This window comes from Cupressus sempervirens, chromosome 6, assembly GCF_028749045.1.
Source record: "Cupressus sempervirens isolate cs-2001-9-10 chromosome 6, ASM2874904v1, whole genome shotgun sequence".
Lineage (NCBI taxonomy): Eukaryota > Viridiplantae > Streptophyta > Pinopsida > Cupressales > Cupressaceae > Cupressus > Cupressus sempervirens.
The window spans coordinates 299,995,831-300,009,905 of record NC_143123.1 but is presented as its reverse complement, the minus strand read 5'-3'; positions in this window follow the sequence as shown (position 1 = coordinate 300,009,905).

Here is a 14,075-nt window from a genome sequence, read left to right as displayed (position 1 = left end):
GAGCTTTATGGGTGCCCTAAAATAAGATTTTCTCCAGAAGCCATTTCAGTGGTGACTCAGTTTGGTTGCTGCTTTATAAAATTACCCTCTTTTCCTACATTTGAATTGGTGGTTTTGATGATTTTCGTTGTTGATTACCGAGGTATCTTGGCAACTAAGTCATGCTAATTGAGCTTTTTAGGCAAGTGCTCAAAGTAAACACTCTCTATATTGCTAACAAAAAGGCTAGAATCCCCTTTCCAACTGAGATAGGATCTTATTCATGTGCATCAAGATCTAATTCAAAGAATCTTGTTAAGGCTTTTCATAACAAGTTCAAATTCAAAGATTTAGAAACCATTAGGCCTGAGTTTGATCCTATGGGCTTTGTGAAGAATATTCTCTAGACAAGTGCAAGGTTCAAGCATATTCTAGACCTTAAGGATTACTAGGCTGATTTTTACACTAAATATTACACTCAGGAAATATATTAGTCAAGGCTTACTATGGAGAAAATAAAGTTATGTAATGTGAACATTAACGTGGATGATATTGATGATGACAAGTATAATATGAAATCCACAACTTATGAAAAAGAGATAAAGGACAAGCCTATTCTGTCCATCCCACCTGAGGGCCTGATAATTGATAAATTAGAGACCCTAATGGAGGGAATTTTGAAAAGAACTAATGAATGGGTAGAATAGACTAGAGCAAGGAGGAAAAGGACTGGAGCCAGCGGTCCTTGCATGGAAGCATTCTCAAGTGCTCCCCAGTCCTCATCAGTTGTTACCTCTACCTATGGGTCCTTCCCAAATAGTTGGTAGAGGAGGTGGAGATCAGCCACCTAAGAAGAGAATCTAAGCCCCTCTAACCTAAAAAGGAGGTTCTATGTCAGACACAAGAAAAGTTGAAGAAGCTAAGTCAAAGAAAGAAAAAGAAAAGTGTAAAGAGGAATAAGTTGTCATGCCAATCATCAATTTAGATGGAGAGGACAACCATCTAGCTAATAATCCTTCAAAAAATGGACAAGGTGGTAACCAAAAAATCCTAGACACCCCTCAATAACAAGGCAATGTAGATCAAGGTAATATTCTTGGGTATTATGCTACTAAAATGATGTCCTTTCCATTTTCTAGTAGGAAAAAAGAGACTCCTCCCATAGTTTGAAAGCTATTTGATCCTTCAACTCTCGAGTCAACATTCAATGTTCTTCAAGTTGATTCTTATCTAGAAGAGACTATTGACATGAAGAAAATGACAATGGAGGAGAGCACATTGCCAAAGGACTTGATTTCACAAGCAACACAACCATCACAAACAACATCTAAAGAAAAGATGCAAAAGACTCCTGTTACTTTGGCTATAGATTTGGATATAGGGAAAATGTTGGTAGAGGTAGTTAAGCCTTAGAAAGAAAGAAGAATTAGGAGCTTAGGTTCTAGTGATTTCTAAATAAAATCAATTGATATAGATCTTCCAATCCATCACTCTATGGTCAATATATAGAAATCCACAAATTACAAGATTGAAGATAGAATTAAGGAGTTGAAAGAAACAAAAGAAACATTGAATGCTTCCAAAAAAGAATTGGTTTCTTATATTAGAGCTATGTTGGTTCCTTTGGCTATAGTACTGATGGATAGTGCTATTCCAACAATGCTTGATCCAAGTGTAGAGGGAAATAAGAACTTATTGATAAATTTATAGTAAGAGAGGAAATTTGAATAGATTTCTCAAGCTTGGATTGAAGATCTTCAATCACAAGGTCCCCCTTTGATTGAGAACTTGGGCAATCTAATTTTGGATGCACATAAATTGAGAGAGGTAATGTTTGCACACCAAGTCTCAATGTTGATAGAGTCTAAGAAGCTTAAAGATGAACTGAGATTGATTCGAGAAGTGATTCACATGAAAGTTGGTGCAACCTCCAATCTTGGCATAGCCAAAACTAGCAAAGAGTCATTGCTTCATTGGAAGTAATCAGTTGAGTTCAACTATGAGAGCCTGGTTGAATCTAAATAAGAGTTGAAAGGGGTGTATGACATTGTTTTGGTTAATAGTTTTTCTTCCTTATCTTTTTGGTTTATACCTCGACTCTTAACTTGCCCAATGGCCTATGGAGGAAAAAGAAGTTAACAACATAATGGGTTAGTGTAGTTATCTATCAAAGAACCTTGAATTAAAAGGTACAACTCCATTTTACATGCATGATTTGCAATGAATTTTATTTTTTTGGGTCTTGGGGGTACGCTCTTAACCAGAGAGCAGAATAGGCAAATACCAAGTTGCTCAACACTTAAGAAACTTAGGCAATTGAAAGGGGGACTAACTCACAACATGAAATCTATTTTGACTTGAATACAAGAAATAGAAACATGCATTACCAACTATAACAATAGGAGAAAAGGAAAAGATGGAAAAATAGGTAATTCTTTGATTATATAGTTAGCTAATGTTTTGACAATACCCAGATTATCTATCTCTTGGCTACTCCATCCACCAATTTCCAGACTCCTTATGCAATAAACTACACTAAACACATAGACTACAATGTATAGCAGAAAGAATAAAATGATGCTTACACTAAAGAAAGTAAAGCATACAATTTTTTGAAAGAAGGAAACAAAAGCAAGTTTATTTACATTCATTCAATTCTCAACAATAGCACATTCATTCCATACACTATACTGAAACTGAATGAATAACAAAACTAGAAATGGACTCAAAGTCACACACAATAGTCCCAACTATAGGGGTTTTCCCAAAAATAATTTTTTTGATCTTATTAACTTCTCAAAAGTTTACATTTATAGGTCTTCTCAAAATGGCTAGTTACACTGGATGATTGCTTTGCAAAGCATCTCTAAACAAAATAAACTAAAAATAGGACAAGCTTGAATCATTTTTTATTATAGAGACTGAAAAAATACCATGAATGGCTATAACAAGAAAGAAAAGAGGGAGAATAAAAGATGTCTAGAAAAGCATGAGAACATCATGCCTTCTTAGAAGAAACTACTTCAGCTCTATAAGATTTCATGGCTTCAATTACTTTTTCCAGCTCTTTGACATCTAGAATGATGATGTTGTTAACTTGAACCATCCAATAGTCATGCATATCAGTTAATTCATCTATTCTAGCAACCATTGACTAGAATGCATCTGATTCTCTCCTTATGATTGTAGTTTCTACTGAGAGTTCCTGGATCTTTGACATCTAGAATGATGATGTTGTTAGCTCGAACCATCCAACAGTCATGTATCTCAATCAATTCATCAATTCTGGCAACCATTGACTATAATTTCTTTGATTCTCTCCTTATTATTGTATTTGCTACTGAGAGTTCCTAGATCTTTGATATTTGGAATTTGAGTGGATCTACAGCTTCATCAACAAATTCCAAGAAATTTGACTTCACCCTCTCAATATCCATAAGCTTTCCATTGGTGGATACAAAGGACTTTGTATGCAATATCTTCAAATACTAAAATAACATCTCAATAACCTTCTACACTAGGTCATGTACATCCTTGAGCTCATTTGCAGACCTCATATAAATTTCTATAACAAACTCCAAGGATTTGTTTCTAGTGAAACAATGAATCCTTGCCCATCTCGAGGATCCCATGGGTAATGGTGACATTGGTCTTTATGTCAATAACTTCTTGTAGAAGAACCAACTACTTTGTCATCTTGTCTGCTTCCTTTTGTATGGTGGTCTGATGATTTGAGGCTGCCTCCTTGAGCTTGTGAGAATCTAACACTAGACTTCTCAAGTGTTCAACTAATGGGGGACCTTGATCCTTCATTTGATCTATACATGCTTGGCCAACCTACCAAAATTGTCTTTCTTGTTGTAGCTTTAGGAGTATATTTTTGTTCTCCTCTATATTTAGGTTAAATTGACTTGATGAAGTTCTTCTGAGTGTAGATTTATGTACTCCATCAATTCTCTATTTGAGGCCTTTAGGATTTCCTTCTCTGCTCTAAGCTCCTATAACTTATCTTCAATTTTCTTTTTGGTGGACTTCCACATGTTCACCATGGAGTCATGAACTAGGATGCCAATATCAATTTTTATGATCTAGAAATTATCTTTGGAAAGCTCATGGAATTTTCCTTCCTTTTGTGGCTCAATAATCACTACCAACATATGGCTAGTTGTAGAATCAATAGCCAGTGCAACAATTGTCTTCTGCTTCCTAGTCTTCTTGGATGGCTAAGAAGAGGTGACTTGTGTGATCAAGTCCTTTGATGGAGTTGCATCTTCATATTTCCTCTTCTTCCTATAAGTGGTCTTTTTGAGCCATGACTCTATATAGAGAACATTGATAGCTAAGTACAAGGCAGTAGGATCAAAAAGCTTCCTCAATATTAGGGGAGTTTGCTTGCTCTAGGAAGAAATAGAGAAGGAATCAACCTTAGTCACTGAGAGGGCTAAGGTATCCCCTTTCTAAGATGAATATTGTTCCTAGCTATCCATGGGGTTGGTTTCACCATCCAAATTGATGACTTGGACAGGGGAAGATGACTTGGTCACTAATTTCTCTTGTTCTTTCCCTGTCCTAGTCTTTCTCCTTCTCCTCGACTTTCCCAATGTCTAGAAGAGAGCCACCTCCACAAGTAGGAGTGATTGGCACATTCCTCTCTAGAGGCTAGTCTCCACCCTAACCAATGGACTATAATGGGCCTACAAATGTTGAAGTAGTAGCTATGGTGGTTGCTGTTGTAGTTGACTGGGTGGCTCCAATAGATACTCCTCCCATAGAACTAGTTCTCTCAGTCATTTTCTTCCTCACTCGAGTTCACTCAACCCACTTATCTATTCTTTTGATTATTCCCTATATAAAAATCTCCATAGTGTCTATGACAGGACCTACAGGAGGGGCAGAAAAAATTAGGGTGGCCTTGATCTTCTCGTAAGATGTGGGATACATGTAGGCTCCATCCTTTGCAAGGTTAGAAAAATCAACATAATCATTATATAACTTGATCTCATTAATTATTAGTCATGAACAAAATTTCTCCCAGGTTTGGTACTCATTGAGATGCCCAAACCAAAAGTCTTCAATATTTGGAACATGCCTATATGCATATCCCAACTTCAAGTGATCCCTTACAAAATTGATTGGATCATATTGAGGCCTGAGTACCTCATATCTACCAATTTTTTTTTTTTCTCAAAGCTCTTCACTAAATTTTGAGCATCACATCTAGAAGAACATGAATATGGCCCAACTGATAGGGAAGGGAATCCTGACTATCTTCTTTACATTAGAACACAAAGTGTTCACTTCAAGGATCTGTCAAAATAGTTCGACCAGAACCACCTTATCTTCTGGATACCTTGGAAGCCTCTTAGGAAAGCCATCATAAGCTCCTATACAAAAATAAGAGAAAATTGAAAATTAGATAATGATCATCCAAATTGGCTGATGGCTAAAATTACCTTTGGTGAAATTCTCCTTTCAGGGCATCCTTGCAATTCCTAACATAGCCTCATTGTAAAGACATCATTTATGGTCACATACTCCTATAAAAATTTGTGCATATACAAATGTGGATAGAAGTCATCTACTATAGTATCATTTTCATAGTTTCAAATGCTAGGGACGCTAAGCCACAAGTCGTGAGTTGCCAATGCATAAATTAGATATGAGGACATGTAAAATTGTTTAAATCCTCTAGCCAAATTCAACCACGAGGAAAGCTCATTAAAGATAATTTGCACCCAATCAATCTACATATCCTTAGCACATATAGCTTGTACTAGGAAGAAATTTTTCTCAATGACCTCCAAGATCTCCTCTTTTCCTTTTAGTCTGAGAAGTAGAGCAAGGCTATCCACAATCTTTCTTTTCAAATTTGTGTTGAACAAGGTTTTGGGCAACTTTCTCTTCTTTTAGTGAGCAGTCTAGAACCATGACCTCTACATGTCTTCCCATCTAAGAGTCTTCTTCTCATTGAACATAGACACATAAGAGCCAAAATCAACATCACAGTACACCTCCTTCATAAGAATGCTGAAAGAAGACTGTATCAATGCCTTGTTGATCAAGATGAGGATTGATTGGTCAGGAAACAAAATATTCTTTGTTTTTGGGTCGTATCTCTCAATACATTCCCTCACAAGCTCCAGTGTAAGTGCTACCATTAGAAAACTAGCTACCTTAACCAGTCTGCTTTCTTTAAGATTTTGAGTGATTAGGTGAATAGGTTGAGAATTTATTTTTCTATGAAGAACACCCAAATCGTAGAATTTGAAAGATGTTTCTATTAGCTCTTTTAATTCACTCTCCAAGCCTATTAACTTATCATAATCGAAAACTTTGATTGTCATTTGTTATGATTGCACATGATATAGTTCTCAATAAATAGCCATTTTAGTACAATTGAAGAAATCAATTGTGGGCAATAATGATGAAATAGGTTTAGGAATTAGAACATTGGTGCCACATGAACAAAATTAAGTTCATCCAATGATTATAATAGTAGAATTTTCTTTTAATTCAATGACAACAACAATCTAAACTTTTCATTTATTTGCATGTAAAAACTTGTATTTCCAGAAGCTCTATTACTTTACTTAGAGTAAAGTGATAATACTAAAAATTATTTAACAAGACAAGTCTTTAAGTTCTATGAGGAAGAAAGAGAAACTTAGCTTTTTCACAAACCCACTTTCCTTCTATTTAGAGTTGTAGCACAGGGAGTGATCCTTTGTTAGCTTAGGCACTTCATTCTTTCACTTTTTGCCTAAAGCCTTGAACACTGCCTTTCCTTTATATCGAGATCACATTCTTTCCACTAATTTTTTTGAAAGTATCCTTTGAGAATCTTTGAAGAATATTTGCACTTTAAGGTGGCTTGTCTTTCTATTTTCAAAGCTTTCAGAGAAGTGGCCTTTTTCATTACTTGGGGCCGGAAAACCTCTTTCTCAACAACATTTCCTAGAATGAAGGCTAACAACACTTTATCCTTAACCTAAATCTAATGGCCTCAAAGCTATATCTTGAGCATGCCTTACTACTTAGGAGCTCATAATAGTTTACTCAACATCATACCTTAATGCTTGTATGTAAAGGCTTGGATTTCACATGAACCATTGTAGTTTTGGTAGCAAAACAAAACACCTTTGCTTCCATTGTGCACAACGGAAAACCAAAAGATCCACTCTTCCTTGTAAAAGTATAATTTGCCTCTACAACCTTAGTGGGATTTTATTGACCTATATTTTATGGCTTCCAAGGTCTTTCCATCATGCCATAATCATATACACAACATCTAGATTACTTTCATGAATTCCTCTTTTTGGATACACACTTGATTGAGTTCACCAATTTAGGAAAATTAGTCTGATTTCTCATAACCTATAGGAAAGAGGATCCTGAGGAAAGATAAAAGATTGTGAAACATGAATAATTCTCAATGAGAATATGCCATAACACATCCCAACAATGCCTAGATAACCTAGACCCCAGGTGCATCATAAAAATAGAAATCCCACATATAATGATTAGGTAAAGGTAATGTAGGGGAGACCTAGAAAACAAAGAAAGTAAAGAACTCAAGAAAGATGAGAAGTAAGTAACCTAAAAGATACTTAGACATCACACTTGGACACAAACTCACTTTCATACCAATAACTTTAAGTTTTATAAGGGTAGGACTAAAACTTGGTAATACATTGTGAGTAAGATAATTGAGAAGGTATATGTGCATATTAAAGACTTGCACACTAAATGACAAGCCAATACAAATAATCAGTTGCTTGATATTGAAATGATGAAGGTAAAGTTCCCTAAAGTCATATATGAGTCAACCAGACTCACAATCTTTCAAGATTCTAAGATTCCAAAGTTGGTTTCCATTAATGGAACACTAAAAAGAGTGTTAGAGAAGCTCTAGTCTAAGGTTACCATGATGGAGAATTTGATAGAGAAACATGACTACTGGGTGGTGAGAGATGACAACATCTACATCCTAGGTTTCAAGGAAATAAGCATGATGTTGGATATAGTAAGGGAACATAAGGTTGTTATGAAAAAGAAGAACTAAAGCATTGCAATACTTCTCATGATGATCTTCCAGTCCTAATTTTTCCATCTCTCTCTCTCTCTCTCTCTCTCTCTCTCTCTCTCTCTCTCTCTCTCTCTCTCTCTCTCTCTCTCTCTCTCTCTCTCTCTCTCTCTCTCTCTCTCTATTCCCTATGTTTATTATAGTTGAATATAGTAACTATCCTCACATCAATGCATTTTTTATTTGATGACTATCATTCATTCCTATTTTGAGCTATTCCTTTTAGAATTCTTAGAAATGTAATCATGTAATATAACTGGCCAAATCTATGAGGGCCTATATATGTATTTTTCAAAGTTTAATAGAGGATCAACAAACTTTTGGGTGAATAAGCTTTGTAGTTCCATCTACCTAGTTTAGCTGGTTATTTGTCACCCACTTTCATTTAGATGAGTTTGTCCCTTGAAATTAGAGGCCAAATATATGTGAAGCTGCTAATTTCTTACTAAACCCCATTTTAGATAAAAGTTATTAGTAAAAGAAATTCCATTTTCCTTTCATGTGTATTTCTTCTCTTTTTCTTGGTTGCATTACATGTTAAAATAGCTTTCATGGAATTGGAGCACAAATGTATGTAAACCAGTTAATATCTTGTTGGATTCTATTTTTCTAAAGTGTTGATAGTAAAAGAAACTCCAATTTCCCCTCACATGCATTTTTGTTTCTTCTCCTTAGTTGCATTACATCCTCACATTCATTAAAAGTAGGGATAGTGATTAAAGTAATAATAGGAGTAGGCTTAGAGTTAGAAGAGCTAAAAGATAGCTTGCAGAAGCCATTCCACTGGTATTGTGAGTTGTCCAAATCATTAATCTTCCTAGGTTGTTTGTGGTTAAAAGCATCTTGGTTTTGGCCTCTATTTCTCTCTGGTTAAGAGCATATACACCACCCCCCCCCCCCCCCCACCAACCCAAAAATAAATAAATAAATAAATAAAAATTGATCTATTAAAGACAATCTTAAATGCAAATCTTTGCTAATTTAAGGGCGCTATACCTTTCACTTTAGGGTTGAGTGGCATTAAGTTACAGTAACCCATTCTGTCATTAATGTCCTTTTGTTTCTTCACACATTGGGCATTTTTTAGAGTCAAGGTATAAACCAAACTAGGAGAACAAATTGTTAACCAAGATTTTTTGGTGACTCTACTAGGGAATGATCTGTAAAAGTTCAATTCATCATCAGATCACCCTTGGAATTGAAGTTATAAAGAGATACAAATCTCTACTATCTTATTTATTCTTTCTATTTTCTCATTAAATCTATCTATGGCTCTATTGAGATAACACTTCAATTTGGCACTCATATGATCATTTTGAGTTGCATACAAAGTCCATAAGGTAAAATGGTGTTTCATCATGAAGGCCTTGTTCTAGTTGTACAACCTAATCTTGCCTTTCAAAATGAGCAAGAAGACATTATAAATCAGCTAAATACAGTTGCCTAGAAAAGTAGAAAATCCAACAATGAGTATAGGAGATTTAGTTTTGTGCTAGACTGCAAAGAAGCCAAAGTTAAGTATTGGGAAGAAGTGCTTCAACAAAAAAGGTTGAGGCAAATATAAAGCACCTATTTGAAGTAAAAGTTGATTCATATTGGATCTTAAATTTACAAAGATTGCCAAAGGATGTGGTCAAGTTGACCCAGTGTTTGAAGACCTTAGAAAAGATGATTTTTCTTAATTTGGAGAATCCTTTAAGGATAGATAGGTTATTCAAGAGACCTTGTGCTAGAAGGTATTTGTAGAGCCTTATTCCCACCACCTAAACCTACCTAGCCAAGATGTAGTAAGTCCTCCTCTCCTCTTGTTTTTCATACACAACCTACATCTATGTGCAATGTCCTTAATTTGCATAGAGTAGCAACACAACCTTCAATTACTTTCCAACCCATACTTGTAATCCTATCACCAATAATGGCAATACCCTCAGGTAATGCTATTGGTCCTCTTCACTTGAAAGAAAACAATGAACTGCCTAGAGATTCAAGAAATAACTTTTCTAAATTCAATGGAGATGTGAAGGTATCAACACACAAACACATTGTTGCATTCTTTGCAACCTCTAGTGTGGTGCATCCACAACTCGAAGATGTTGTAGTTTGCATGTTTGTTGAAACTCTAGTTGAAAATGCAACCGATTGGTTTCAACACCTCCCTATTGGGTGTATAACCACTTGAGATGACATGTGTAATATATTTGAAGCATGATTTAAGAGTACTGAGAATGAATGCACTTTATTAACTCATCTCATGCAAACAAAAAAGGAACCAAGTGTTCGTATGAGAGATTTTGTTGCTAAATACAACAAGTTAATTAATCAGATACCTACAAAAAGTAAGCCAATGAATGACAACCAAAATATGTTCTTCATTAGCTCCATGCCACCATACATCAGTTTATAGATTAGAAGGACACACATAGCTAACTTACAAGCTACCCAAACCCTAGCTATTGAATTAGAAGATGACCTAATTATTGTAGGAAAGTGGACAAGAGAAATCCAAACTAGAACTACTACAAGTAAAATTCCTAGAACCTCCAGTAACACAAAATTGTCAAATGAGATTCTTTCTTTAAAAAGGAAAATTGGAAAGCTTGGACCTTTACTTCATCAACCTTATTAGGACATACCAAGAAAACAACATGAAGGGAAAGTCATGCAGTTGCCACTTTCTCAATAGAGGCTAGCAATTGAGGTCACCCCTAAATGAGCATAAAATATGTGTATTCCACCTAAGAGAACACCATGACGGTGACTATTCTTTAAAAATGACCAAATTTAGGAAAATAAATAAAAACAAGGAGCTTTCAATTGAACACCTAGAAAGTGATGATGACTCTACTCCTAGGGCCCATTTGGTTGTTGGAATATGACTTAGGATTTGGAATCTAAAATCCTTGATTTGGGATTTTAGAACTTGAAATCCATATTATAGTTTTTGGAATTTATTTAGGACTATTTAGTTCAAACCCAAAAATATTTGATATTCCAAATTTGTTATTCCAAGCCTGATTGGTTAAAAATACGAATATATGGTTCAAAAAATGAATATAAAAGTTATAGTGAGAAAGGAGATTCATATCTCCAATTTGTGTAAGGTCCTATTCATAGTGCTTCCAACTCCATACATGCCAAAAATGTTGATGTTAATTGTAAAATAAAAATTCAAAAAAAAGTTAAAAGAAAGATGAAAGAAATTAGATATGTGCAGTACTAGTTGTTTTATTTAATCCAAAAATATGAGAAAGTGCAAAGATGGCCAAAAATTTCCCCTAATTTAAAAAAAATTGTATTCACATGAATTTCTATAATAATCTTTCTAATTTCTTCAAGCAACACCTACTAAGTTTTACAAAATGGTGTTTAAAGAGTGCTTGAAGTAGATGTAAAGGGTATCATTTCTTGAAATGCCTCACTCTCTTAGTTACAACTCAATTAAATTTCAAAAATATGTGCAAAAATTGGTGCTCCCAAATGGGCATCTGGATGTCAAACCGAATTAAATTTTACTTTAGTTGAAATCCTCATTTTCAAAAAATGGGAATTCCAAATAACAAGTATTTTGAGAGGAGACAAAATTCTTGTTTTGGGGGTCAAATAGGGATACCAAATCCACATTTCCCTAAATTCCAATTCCCACTCAAATCCATGATCCAAATGGACCCCTAATGACAATTCTAATTTTTTTTTTGGAGTATGAGACAGACTCAAAAAGAGGGGGTTATTATTTTCCTACCTTGGATGGAGCTCAAGTGACAATCATGAGCAGAGGCCTGAAAATTAAGAACCAAGCTTCTTCTTCTTCTTGAAATAATACACCAATGACTAATCCAATCAAGGTTGGTAACCCCATGCAACCCACTCCTCAATCTGAGCACAATGGCAAGTCATCTAACTCATTTGATATAGTCCAATATTGTAAAGAGCTAGAATCCAAACTTCTACACTTGATTATCTCAAATCCATTCCAGCTCAATTACAAATTTTTTTTGAATATTTTTAAGGATGATAATAGAGGAAATAAGAAGGATTATGATAATGTTAATGCTCCTATGGATGGTCATGCTGAGGCCATTACAAGCACGTACCCCCCTTTAGAGGAAGAGCTTGTGTTACCTAAGATTTTTAATGAGGGAGAGTCTACTATTCTAGCCACCTCCCCTAGTAAAAAACCAAACCCTTTCTATGTCTCTTTGTTTATAAATGGCCATAAGCCCAGTAATTGCATAATTGACTTTGGAGCTTCTGCCAATTTCATGCCTACTACTACAGCTAAAGCTTTAGGTTTGTCCTTGATGAAGACATTTGAATTTTGTTATTCATTAGAAGTAGGGATAGTGGTTAAAGTAATAGTAGGAGTAGGCTTAGAGTTAGAAGATTTGAAAGATAGCTTGTAGAAGCCATTCCATTGGTATTGTGTGTTGTCCAAATCATTAATCTGCTTAGGTTGTTTGTGGCTAAAAGCATCTTGGTTTTGGCCTCTATTTCTCTCTAGTTAAGAGCATACCCCATTGCCCCCAAAAATAATTAAAAAATAAAATTGATCTACTAAAGACAAGGTTAAGTGAAAATCTTTTCAAATATAAGGGATTTGTACCTTTTACTTCAAGGGTGATTAAGTTGCACTAACCCATTTTGTCGTTAATGTTCTTTTGTTTCTCCACATATTGGGCATTTATAGTGTCCAGGTATAAATTGAACTAGGAGAACAAACTATTAAGCAATAGTTTTTGGTGATTCTACTAGTGAACAATTTGTAAAAGTTCAAATCATCATCAACTCAACCTTGTATTTGAAGTTAGAAAGAGATAAAAATCTCTAGTATCTTATTTATTATATCTATTTTCTCATTGATTCTATCAGTGGCTCTATTGAGATAACACTTTAAGTTGGCACTCATATGATCATTTTGAGTTGCATACAAAGGCTATGAGGTAAAATGGTGCTTCCTCATGAAGGTCTTGTTCCATTTGTATAGCTTAATCTTGGCTTTCAAGATGAGCTAGAAGAAATTATAAATCAACTAAATATACTTGTCTAGAAAAGTAGAAAATTTGACAACGGGTACAAGCGAGTTAGTTTTGTGCTAGACTGCAAAGAAGCCAAAGTTGAGTACTAGGAAGAAGTGCTTCAACAACAAAGGTTGAGGCAAGTCTAAAGCACCTATTTGAAGTAAAATTTGATTCATATTGGATCCTAAATTTACCATGAGTGCCAATGGACGTGGTCAAGTTGACCCAATATTTGAAGAGCTTAGAAAAGTTGATTTTCCTATCTTGGAGGATCCTTTAAGGAGAGGGAGAGATTGTTCAAGAGATCCTATGCTAGAAGGTATTAATGGAGCCTTATTCCCACCAACTAATCCTACCTGGCCAAGATGTAGTAATTCCTCCTCTCCTCTTATTTTTTGTACACAACCTCCATCTGTATGAAACACCCTTAATTTACATAGAGTAACAATGCCAACTTTAATTACTTTCCAACTTATACTTGTAATCCTACAACCAACAATGGCAGTACCTTGGGGTAATGCTATTGGTCCTCTTAGCTTAGAAGAAAATAATGATCTTCCTAGAACTTCAATGAAGGAATTTTCTAAATTCAATGGAGATGGGAAGGTATCAATAGATGAACACATTGTTGCATTCTTTTTAGCCTATATTATGGTGTCCCCACAACACAAAGATGTTGTAGTTCACATGTTTGTAGAAACTCTAGTTGAAAATATAATCGATCAATTTCAACACCTCCCTATTGGGTGTATAACCACTTGGGATGACATGCATAATATATTTAAAGCACAATTTAAGAGTATTGAGGATGAACACACTTCATTAACTCATCTTATGTAGATAAAAAAGGAACCAACTATTCATATGAGAGACTTTGTTGCTAAATACAACAAGTTAATTAATCTGATAACTACAACAATTAGGCCAACAAACGACAACCAAAAGATGTTCTTCATTAACTCCATGCCACCAAAAATCATCTTCTAGATTAGAAGGGC